At 39.2% G+C, this 12,322-nt stretch overlaps 1 protein-coding gene across 3 annotated transcripts in view; it reads right to left on the bottom strand.

The window, feature by feature from the left end:
- The window catches only part of ar (androgen receptor), a 78,915-nt gene that overhangs the window by 22,150 nt on the left and 44,443 nt on the right, over positions 1 to 12,322 (bottom strand). The window lies entirely within an intron of this gene.

The following is a 12,322-nucleotide window of genomic DNA, read 5'->3' on the forward strand; positions in this document are numbered from 1 at the left end:
GAGAGACGGAATCTAAAACAAAAATCCAGAAAATCACATTGTATGATTTTTAAATAAATAATTTGCATTTTATTGCATGACATAAGTATTTGAACACCTACCAACCAGTAAGAATTCCGACTCTCACAGACCTGTTAGTTTTTCTTTAAGAAGCCCTCCTGTTCTCCACTGATTACCTGTATTAACTGCACCTGTTTGAACTCGTTACCTGTATAAAAGACACCTGTCCATACACTCAATCAAACAGACTCCAACCTCTCCACAATGGCCAAGACCAGAGAGCTGTGTAAGGACATCAGGGATAAAATTGTAGACCTGCACAAGGCTGGGATGGGCTACAGGACAATAGGCAAGCAGCTTGGTGAGAAGGCAACAACTGTTGGAGCAATTATTAGAAAATGGAAGAAGTTCAAGATGACATCACAGTTCAGTGGTGTAGTGGTTAACGACAGTGTCTTTCACGTGGTTTCTTGTTTTTGTGTTGTTTGGAACTGCTTCAGGTAATGCAAGTTATTGTGCTATCAGGGGAATACCCTCTCTGTAAATATAACAATCTACTCCTGTATTTTTTTTGTGCTATCTGTGATGGTTTCGTTGTCTGTTCTTTATAATTTCCTGATCATTGTACCTAAACTGTTGTAAACAGGTATACTCAGGGCCCAGCTATAGAAGAGATCTTGGTCTATTTCTGTGTACCTTGTTGAAATAAAGATACAATATATTATATACAAAATAATACTCTATGACCCAGAGGACTTTTAGTGGTTGAGTTTGCCTTGTGCCCTTAGCCTTTCTGGCCTTGTTGTAGAGCTTCATTAGGGTTATTTATATCCTTACAGCAAGTTGCTCACAGTGAATCCCCCTATCAAGAAATAGTTTGGTCATTAACCTCTCCTGGGCACCAACACTCCATGTATTAGAAATATTTGTAAAAACACAGTCATGAGATTCATTGATACATCCCACAGAATTAGGGCTGAAAGCATGGCCAGTGCTCAGGATACTGATTTCTAACTTCTACATTTTTTTTAAACGCTCAACATTATAGAATCACAGTAAATGAGTTATCCAGTGTTTTCATGGAGTAGTTTGCTTAAATCCATTACAATAGTGTATATTTTTCACTATGATGACAATGTTTTTCTGCTGCTACTGTTCACACCCAGTTACATTAAACTCTAAGGCTGGTCCCTTGTTAAATAGTAATGCAAAGGGTTATGGGAACTAAGAATACCCTTTAGGGTAAGCAGGGCCTTCATCACAACAATTGGGGAGAATTTGTAACGTAAAACATGAAATGAAATACAGCTCTACTGAAATGGCATAGCTTAAGTTATATGAATTGTTTATGTTTTTGTTGATGAGGCTTTGATATCTCAATATTACAGCTGCTGAAGTCTATTACATTGCACAAAAATAATTGAATGAGTACAAACCAATAAAAGCCCATGAGTGTTAAAGTGTCCATCGGTTACAAAAATGTATTAACAGTTTAGGTTACAATTCAATTGAACCATAATAGATGAGAGCAGCAGTGTTATTCATATTATTGTATATAAAAGACCTACACATATCCATTGTTTATCACCCACTAGTGATACAAGACAAATTGTTCAAGCTACTTTTATATCTGTTATGGATGATGGGGATATTATCTGCATGCATGCTACGGCATCCACAATAACCACTAGTGGCTTTCAGAAGGCTTTGCATGATGGTGCAGTTCAAAGCTAGAGAAAATAAAACAAGTGCTTTGTGGTCACTCATTTGGATATGCATGCCCACTGAGCGCAGACCAAGAAGTAATAATTTATTGTATCCAAAAGTATCAATAAACTGATTACAGTTACCACTGTTGTTTTAGTACTCAATTACTAGTAATGAATTACTTCCTCCCCAACCATGTACACAGCTCTGGAAAAAATGTAGAGAACACTGCACCCTTTTCTTTCCTTTCCAAATCAGTTGAAAAGGAACGTTTTGAGTGAGGAACAGAAGCGTTCAATTTGCAGTGGTCTCTTAATTTTAACCCTTCTGTTCCTCACTCAAAACCTTCCTTTACGACTTTTTTGGAAAGGAAAGGAAAAGGGGCAGTGGTCTCTTAATTTTTTACGGAGCTGTGTGTGTATGTATATCCTTACAAGAAAGTCACCTCATCCACTGACAATGTTGTGGACATTTAATCATACTATTTACTAATCCATATTAGCTTAAAATATAATTGAACCATTGGTGCACCTTTGAGACTGCTATTGTTCATTTACTTCTAAATTTGAGTAATGAAAATTGCCTCAGCAATTGAATCACAACATGCTGGTAAATCATTTCTATTTCAGATGTAATACATAACCCTTCATGTAATTTAGATAAAGAAAAATAATTTAAAAATTCCTTCCAGCTTCCTAAATAAATGAAAAATCTAGGCATCTTATCTTGGCACTGGTCTTTGAATAACACAGTAAATAGGTCAGGTTAAGCTGCCCCTTTCGATCCACGCCCAATTCAAAGTGATGCCAAACCAAACAGAGAAAGCTATCCAAGACATTATTTAATTTTCTATGAATCACCAAATTCTTAACAGAATGACGAATGATAAGAAGATACTGTATTTAATTAAGACCTAAATATAGTGAATTGGATTGATTCAGATTTGTAGGTATACCTAAAACATTTCAAGTTCATCTTGAGCTACTCCTGGTTCAAATATTCTTTAAATAATTGTATGGTTTGTTGTAATATATTTAAATAATAAGGCACACGGGGTATGGTGTATGGCCAGTGTTCCAGGATACAGCACTTAACCTTGGTACATACAGTGGGGAGAACAAGTATTTGATACAATGCCAATTTTGCAGGTTTTCCCACTTACAAAGCATGTAGAAGTCTGTAATTTTTATCATAGGTACTCTTCACATGTGAGAGACGGAATCTAAAACAAAAATCCAGAAAACACATTGTATGATTTTTAAGTAATTAATGTGCATTTTATTGCATGACATCAGTATTTGATACATCAGAAAACCAGAACATAATATTTGGTACAGAAACCATTGTTTGCAATTATAGAGATCATATGTTTCCTGTAGTTCTTGACCAGGTTTGCACACACTGCAGCATGGATTTTGGCCAATTCCTCCATACAGACCTTCTCCAGATCCTTCAGGTTTCGGGGCTGTCGCTGGGCAATACAGACTTTCAGCTCCCTCCAAAGATTTTCTATTGTGTTCAGGTCTGGAGACTGGCTAGGCCACTCCAGGACCTTGAGATGCTTCTTACAGAGCCACTCCTTAGTTGCCCTGGCTGTGTGTTTCGGGTCGTTGTCATGCTGGAAGACCCAGCCACGACCCATATTCAATGCATCAGACCACATGACCTTCTCCCATTCCTCCTCAGGATCATCCAGATGGTCATTGGCAAACTTCAGACAGGCCTGGATCTTGCGTGCGCTGCAGTATTTTAATCCATGACGGCATGTGTGTTACTAATGGTTTTCTTTGAGACTGTGGTCCCAGCTCTCTTCAGGTCATTGACCAGGTCCTGCCGTGTAGTTCTGGGCTGATCCCTCACTTTCCTCATGATCATTGATGCCCCACAAGGTGAGATCTTGCATGGAGCCCAATGACAATCTGGATGATCGAGAGGAAGAATGGGAGATGGTCTTAACTCCACTCACAGTGTTTGGAGGAAGAAGGATGAGTACAACCCAAGAACACCATCCCAACTGTGAAGCATGGAGGTGGAAACATCATTCTTTGGGGATGCTTTTCTGCAAAGGGGACAGGACGACTGCACCGTATTGAGGGGAGGATGGATGGGGCCATGTTTTGCGTGATCTTGGCCAACAACCTCCTTCAGCCTTTTGGCTGGGTCTTCCAGCATGACAACGACCCGAAACACACAGCCAGGGCAACTAAGGTGTGGCTCCGTAAGAAGCATCTCTAGGTCCTGGAGTGGCCTAGCCAGTCTCCAGACCTGAACCCAATAGAAAATCTTTGGAGGGAGCAGATCTCCCTCACCTTGCCCAGCGACAGCCCCGAAACCTGAAGAATCTGGAGAAAGTCTGTATGGAGTGGGCCAAAATCCCTGCTTCAGTGTGTGGAAACCTGGTCAAGAACTACAGGAAACGTATGACCTCTGTAATTGCAAACAAAGGTTTCTGTAACAAATATTATGTTCTGGTTTTCTGATGTATCAAATACTGATGTCATGCAATAAAATGCACATTAATTACTTAAAAATCATACAATGTGTTTTCTGGATTTTTGTTTTAGATTCCGTCACTCACAGTTGAAGAGTACCTATGATAAAAAAAATTACAGACTTCTACATGCTTTGTAAGTGGGAAAACCTGCAAAATCGGCAGTGTATCAAATACTTGCTCTCCCCACTGTACATGGATTTTGTAAAAATGTTCAACCACAGCGATTAATATATGGGTGCAGCTAATACACACATTTTAAAAACGTTTCCACCAGCAAACTTTTTCACAGATGATTGTTGGACAACGTAGAGGTATCAGAAACTCGTGTAGCATATATACAACTGGAATTGCAAGGTTTTTAAAAAACATTCAATTCTAAAACAAATACAATTTGGTAGAGCCCTATGACAGATGTTTAAAGAGCAATGTGCAGGTTAAATTCATAACTGAATTAATACTTAATGTTGTCTGAAGAGGTCTTTTAAAAAAAAACCAAAGCAGAAATGTTGATGAAAGAGTGCCCATTTTAAGCTAGGCTCTGAAATACGCCTTTCCCGCTAGCAACGAGTCATATGACGTAGGTAGAGGCAAACAATAGGTTGTGCTCCCGCTCGGCTTCTCACTCTACAGTGGTGAGAGAGAGCGAGATATAGAGAAAGTTTTAGAGAAGTCAAGTCATAATGGTAAATTATTGTGTTTGTGCTGGTTGCACAAATTCCAGCCTGTCTGGATATCGTGTACATCATTTTCCTTCTAGGAAAAGCAAGGTCTTTCATTTTTGTGTGCGTTTTGTGCAGGTAAAGAGAGCAGACTTCACTGCCGCGTCTGTCACCACACACTCGGTCGTTTGTGGTGCTCATTTCACTCCGGAGAGTTATAGACCTGGAGAGTCTCGGATGGGATTTCGGAGTAAGGACCATGTGAGGCTGATTACCGATGCTGTTCCCTCGGTGCACTCGATGGAATCAAGTCCACCACCATCAAAGCTTTCACCTGAACCTGGCGCGGGCAGGACTGGAGGACCAAGTGCAAGCACTTGCAGAAATTCCATGCACCGAAAAAGAGCTCTTAGCAGAGTAAGTCTTACTTTTAATTATTTTAACTCCTAATTTGGCTGATTTCGTAATGTTTTAGTCTAATAATTTCAGAATAAAGAAGTGATTTGAGCGTGTATGTATTGGGCAATCCACCATCTAACTAGTAACATAGCTACATGTTAGCTTGGCTATTGCATTAGCAAACATTTGGTAGCTGTTGATTTGATGACAGGAGTAGCTAAAATTGTGTCTGAAACCATTCCCTCATCAGCTAGCTAGCCCAAACACCCCCGTTTCCCCCACATTTTATTAACGAGCTCTCCCCCCTAATCTCCCCCTGACCTCTATCTCGCCTAGGAGGCTCATAATTATAGGCCTGTGGGCCATCATAGGCATGCTCGCCGAAGTTGGAGAGCTCGGTTTCTTCATCCACGTCCATTGTAATTTGAGCATGAACTTGACCGAACTCCCTCGCGTTACGTCACTTCTGGTCAGTGATAGATAGATGCAGAAGTTATTTTATCACAATTTTATCTCCAAATATTGTTAATGGCGGTTATATATTGAAAATCTAGTTGTTTATCATTAATATACACTATGCTGTATAGGGGTGTCTAACCTGCACATTTCTCTTTAAAATGAATGTACAGTATGAGTCGTAATTGACCATTCACAAAAGCCCTGCCTATTTTAGTTACTGTTGTTACGCCGGTCAAGCTGTGCTTTGTAAGCAGCAACTACTGTAAAGCACGGAGGAGAAAACTAGCATATTACCGGTCAGTGTAAGTGATTATTTTTTTAGTTATACCTCCGCGATATCTTCCAGATCGATGCACTGCAATATGCAATCGAGAGATTGCAATATGCAGTTTTCGCATAATTCAGATAAACAAGGAAGGGGACACAATAATTGAAACAAGCATATCAATCAAGCAGATCTCAATCAAAGAATGAGAAACTGTCACGGTGCGGTGAGTATTAGTGCCACTGTCTCGTACACCACCAGTTCCCATCACTCCACAATCACATCCCGGATTTGTCTTCGTGTCACATGTCTTAAACTATTCACACCAGGTCCCAATCATCTCGTTAGTATGTGTTTAAATGTTTCCCCTCTGCTCCCCACATTTGTCGATCATTGTTGTTGCTGTCTGCTTGTAACCGGTGAGTGTTTTGTTTACTGTTCAGCTCCTTTATTTTCCAAAATTTTGATGTGTGCGCTCAGTGTTTGTTTTCTATTAAACACGACTACATCGAGTATATTCGCCTGCGCCTGGTTCCTCCACTACTGCCACCGTTACAGAAACCCTATTAACTCAAATGCGACCAGCACACTCTTGTGGACCAGTCATGCTCATGCACTGCCGGGTAAGTTCTGTTTATATAGCTATTATTTAACTCTTATCAGTTAACATCATCCTTTCAACTTCAGTAGCAAGTCACCTTGTAAAGTTAAGCTTACGAGTGCCCCGACATAACAAGCTAATATTAGAGGTTGCTAGCTATCTTGCTAACGTAGTAGTTGCAAGTCAGTCATATTAATGATCAAGTTAGCACAAACAACTATAAGGGCAGCGACATTGTTGTTTGGGGGATGGGTTTTATCAAATTAATGGGTGATTTATAAAGTTGGGTACAGAAATAATTGGACAGTGACGTTTTGATTTGTTGGCTGTTTACCAAAATATATTCAAGTTACAGTTAAATAATGAATATGGGCAGTCTCTCAGCGTTAATTTGAGGGTATTCCCATCCAAATTACAGCACTTTTATATGTAGCCCCCCCCTTTATCAACGGACCAAAAGTAATTGGACCATTGACCCAAAAGATGTTTCATGGATAGGTCAATGCAAGTGAAGCAGGCCATCCTTAGGCAACAGAAACAAAATCCATCACAGAGATAACAGGAACATTAGGAGTGGCCAAATCAACAGTTTGGTACATTGTGATAAAAAAAAGAATGCACTGGTGAGCTCTGCAACACAAAAAGGCCTGGACATCCATGGAAGACAACAGTGGTGGATGATCGTAGGATAATTTCCATGGTGAAGAAAAACCCCTTCACAACATCCAGCCAGTCGAAGAACACTCTCCAGGAGGTAGGCATGTCATTATCCAAGTCTACCATAGAGAGAAGACTTCACCATTGCAAATACAGTGTTCACCACAAGGTGCAAACCATCCATAAGCCTCAATGAATAGAAAGGCCAGATTAGACGTTAGCCAAAAAACATCTAAAAAAGCCATTGCCTGCAAAGGGTTCTTGACAAAGTTTTAAAAATGAAGAATTTATTTATGATTTTGTTAATTTGTCCAATTACATTTGAGCCCCTGAAATATTGGGAGTGTGTATGAAAATATTGCAATTCCTAAATGTTCCATGTGATATTTTTGTTCAACCCCTTGAATTAAAGTTGAAAGTCTACACTTCTCTCGGTTGTTTCATTTCAAATCCATTGCGGTGGCATACAGAAACAAAATTGTGTCAGTGTCCAAATATTTATGGATCTGTATATGCTTGCGGTTAATACTCGGGTTTGTATACACACAAAGCTATATAATGAATGGTGCAGTTTATACATAGTGCAGCTTATAAATGGAGGATTATGGTATATGAGATTGTATACCTTCGATATGACATGGTAAGTGGTTTAAAGCATAATTGCAGACGAAACCCCCTTGTGCCTTTTTGCTTACATACAGCTCTGGAAAAAAATTTGACCATTGCACCTTTTTTTTTTTTTCCTTTCCAAAAAAGTTGAAAAGGAATGTTTTGAGTGAGGAACAGAAGTGTTCCATTTGCAGTGGTCTCTTAATTTTAAACCCGTCTGTTCCTCACTTAAAACCTTCCTTTTCGAAAGGAAAGAAAAAGGTGCCGTGGTCTAAATTTTTTGCGGAGCTGTACCTTTCAGCCAACCAGCATTTTGGATTCAAACCACCTGGTTTAAATAATCAGTTCACGCAAAGGGAAAAACTTGTAAGTATAAGTGTGTGACAATATAATGTCACATAACATAGCATTTGTCCAATAACTACATTAAATATGTAGATCATGTAAATGGATGTTATCATGTTATGGTTTCATATAGTAACAAGAAGTACCCAGTCAAGGTTCTGAGCAACATTTCTGCATACAGTTTGTTGTAGCAACAGCTCCCACATGAATTCTTGCCCACTCCCAGATTCAGCTTGGTCTCCCCATTCGCCTTGAACTGTATGTGAGGAGCTAGGAGGGAGTGTGTGAAATCTGTGATGTCATTTGCATTGGGAGTTCCCACTCCGATGACCTGGCCGGTCAGGAGAAAACATTTGCCCTGCTTCAGAGCAACCAGCCCAATGTGGGGTATGGCAAATGTAATGGAATAGCTTAGCAAATGCAGCAATGATGGTGGCATCTCCCTGTGACATTCCTAGGTTGCTAAGATCTTAGAATTTATAGAGCTAAATGGGAAAATACTAAACAATAAATGTAGTACCATCCAAGCAAGACTACTTTCTCTTGGAAACAGAGGGATGTGATCACCTCCATCTTAAAGGGTAACTTACCACCCAAGTGTAGGGTTGCCCCAACCCTTCATATATATATATATATATATGTATATATTTTGTTGGGGTGAGTAGATGTTAGTGTACATGGTTACAGTCCATTTATCTGTCTCAAATCACTCTATAAAAACAACATATTACTCTGGTTAAATTAATTGCATGCAGCTCCCCCCATGCAATACCTACTAGGTGACTTTGTCGTTAGATTCAGTTTGTTTTCAGACCCCTTGGGATAATTGTATTGGTCAAATAGTCTGGCAAATAAATGTAGCAACTTTTTACTTTTTCTGCCATGGTGAATTCTGGTTCCCTTTTTTGTGTGGTGTTCAGCCCTCGGCTGCTTCGTGTGTGCAGCCATCACTGCACCCCCTCCCACGTCTCTCTAACCTCTTGGCCTCCCCCACTGCTACAGGGAGCAGAACTTGCAAACAGTATTGCTTAGAGTTAACACCGCTACATGTAGTTTTTGCTACCAGGAATTGAGCAAATTCATATCTATTGCACAAGTAAACACAATGTGTTTGCTTGTGATTCTCAAAGCTAAATGCGCACGCTATCACCTGTTTTTACAGTGAGCCTTGAAATGGTGGTTCAGGAGACAGGGCATTTCTCTAATATTCCTGGAATTGGTGTAGTTCCCATCAGCTGTTATTGTACCTTTCTAGACACAACACATTTAATCCCAGGGTTGATTAGTAGACTTCAAGCAAGAAGGAAGTATGACATGTCATCACTTTTTATCTGCAAACGAGAATGTAGGAGCAGGGACCAGTTATTAAATAATATTTTCATGTATCATGTGTCTACTTTCAGTGAACCTGTGCTGTTTAAAATGAACTAGCACATCAATGTTCTTTTTAGTGAAATAACACCATTAATTACGTAAATGGAATTCTGTATTCCAAATTAAAACCGCCATTCAATTATACTTTACGAGTATCTTCGATTTTGCCCTAACAACTACATAACTAATACAATATTCTATAATCAGAAATATAATATTTTACATTCAAAGGTCTTTTTTGAGCTTTCAAATTACTGTCACAAACCTTCCTGTGAAGGAAGTGCACATAAAAAAATCTATGAGAGGAGCGTCTGAGGATAAGGGAGGCTCTTTCTAACTACAGCTGGAATAGAGGTGCCTTTTCCCTGACAATCACTGCATCACATCGTATTTTCCCCCCATGGGCTTGTCAGCGGCTGGTGGCTAAATTACCAGCATTTCTGCTCCTTTAATCCACATGTCTCATGTCAGCTTTGTGCTTCTCTGTGCAATTTTCACAGTTAACAGAATGAGAAAATGGAAGGTAGTGAAAATTGAACACAAGAACTAAAATTAGTCCAGCACATGTCCATCTTTGAGACCTAATACGACAAACAGCTCTGGGTGACTTTAAGGGAAAGTGAATAGAATAGGTGTAAATTGCCTGGTAGCGCAGTCAGGGGCTTGATTAGCAATAGTATTCCCCTTTGTGATGCAGTGATTCAAGAGAGCTGGCTGAGATGTGTAGTAAGGGTTCCAACATTCATAAGAAATCAAGTACTTAGTCTAAAAGAGGCAATTTCTCAAAAATCACCCACTCTATACTTCAATTATATGCCCTAAATTTGAAATGTACTGGGGGTTTTATACTGTAAAGTATAACCCCCCCCAACACACACACACACACACACACACACACTATTCACATTTTGTATTACAAAGTGTGATGAAATTGATTTGTGTTTTTTGTAATTGATCAACACAAGATATTCTGTAATGTTTTACTAAATCGTGCTAAATTTACCTCCACTACAAATAGCGTCAATGCACTGTATGGCGTTTGCCACTGGCCATTTTAACAGCCTATCAACCAGTAATAAGCTTTACCGGTATCTACTAACTTATTGGAATAATCATAAGAAATGAGCAATTGCTAGCGATGGCGTATTTTTTTCTTTCATGGCATAACAACATACTTTTTTCTTTCATTCATGAATGACATTGATACAATAACTATCAATAAAGGTGACAATAACTTACTTTTTCATCAAGTGAAAAGAAGAGAGAATCGTGGAATCATACTTGGAATGCAGAAACAGTCGCAATATAACCGTAAACTGTTTTATTTCAGGCTTACTAAAATTTAGATATTGAAGGTTTTAACCAGCAAAGTTTTCCTCTATACGGAATAATTCATAATGCGTACTTGCAAGGAGATATGAACACAGGGCCAATAGTTTACATGTCCACTTCTCTAACCACTACACTATTTTACGTCCGTCCGTCTGTCGGTCGGTCAGAAATACGCAATTCACAGTACCAGTCAAAAGTTTGGACTCACCAACTCATTCGAGGGTATTTCTTTATTTTACCACTTTCCACATTGTAGAATAATAGTGAAGAGATCAAAATTATAAAATAAAACATATGGAATCATGTAGTAACCAAAAAAGTGTTAAATCCCTATCCATTTCTATTTTAGATTCTTCATAGTAGCCACCCTTTGCCTTGATGACAGCTTTGCACAATCTAGGCATTATCTCAGAAAGCTTCATGAGGAAGTCACCTGGAATTCTTTTTACTGTCACAGTCGTGAAGGTGTTCCCACATATGCTGAATACTTGTTGGCTGCTTTTCCTTCACTGTGTGGTCCAACTCATCCCAAACCAACTCAATTGGCTGGAGGTCGGGTGGCTGTGGAGGCCAGGTCATCTGATGCACCACTCAATCAATCTTTCTTGGTCAAATAACACTTATATTGGTCAAATAACCTGGAGGTTGAAAAACAAATGTCCTGTTGAAAAACAAATGTCCTGTTGAAAAACACTATTCACAAACCAGATGGTATGGCATATTGCTGCAGAAATGTGGTAGCCATACTGGTTGGGTTTGGCTTGAATTAATCCGTTCACCCACTCAATGTCTCACAGACATGGCAGTTGGAACCACACATTTAAAATTTTGACTAATCAGACCAAAGTACAGATTTTCACCGGTCAAATCCATTTCTCGTATTTCTTGGTCCAAGAAAGTCTCTTCATATTGGTGTCCTTCAGTAGTAGTTTTTTATTGACAATTCGACAATGAAGGCCTGATTCACGCAGTCCCCTCTGAACAGTTGATGTTGAGATGTCTGTTACTTGAACTCCATTAAGTATGTATTTGGCCTGAAATCAGAGGTGCAGTAAATTGCCAATTTCTGAGGCTGGTAACTCTTATGAACTTATCCTCAGCAGCAGAGGTAACATTTGGGCCTTCTTTTCCTGTGGCGGTCCTCATGAGAGACAGTTTATGTTTTTGGACTGCACTTGAAGAACCTTTGAATGTTCTTGACATTTTCCTGATTGATTGACCTTCATGTCTTAATGTTCTTGACATTATATGGACTCCTACAGTACAGGCATAATTATGCTCATCTGTATATCCACCCTACCTTGATACCCTGTCTATACATTCATGAATAAAGTAATGAATAAAGTAGTGATGATACAAGTGGCTGCTACTAAATTTAGCTTGAAAAGCAAAACAAGGATTGTTCCTAGGGGCAACAGTGT

This window comes from Esox lucius, chromosome 7, assembly GCF_011004845.1.
Source record: "Esox lucius isolate fEsoLuc1 chromosome 7, fEsoLuc1.pri, whole genome shotgun sequence".
Lineage (NCBI taxonomy): Eukaryota > Metazoa > Chordata > Actinopteri > Esociformes > Esocidae > Esox > Esox lucius.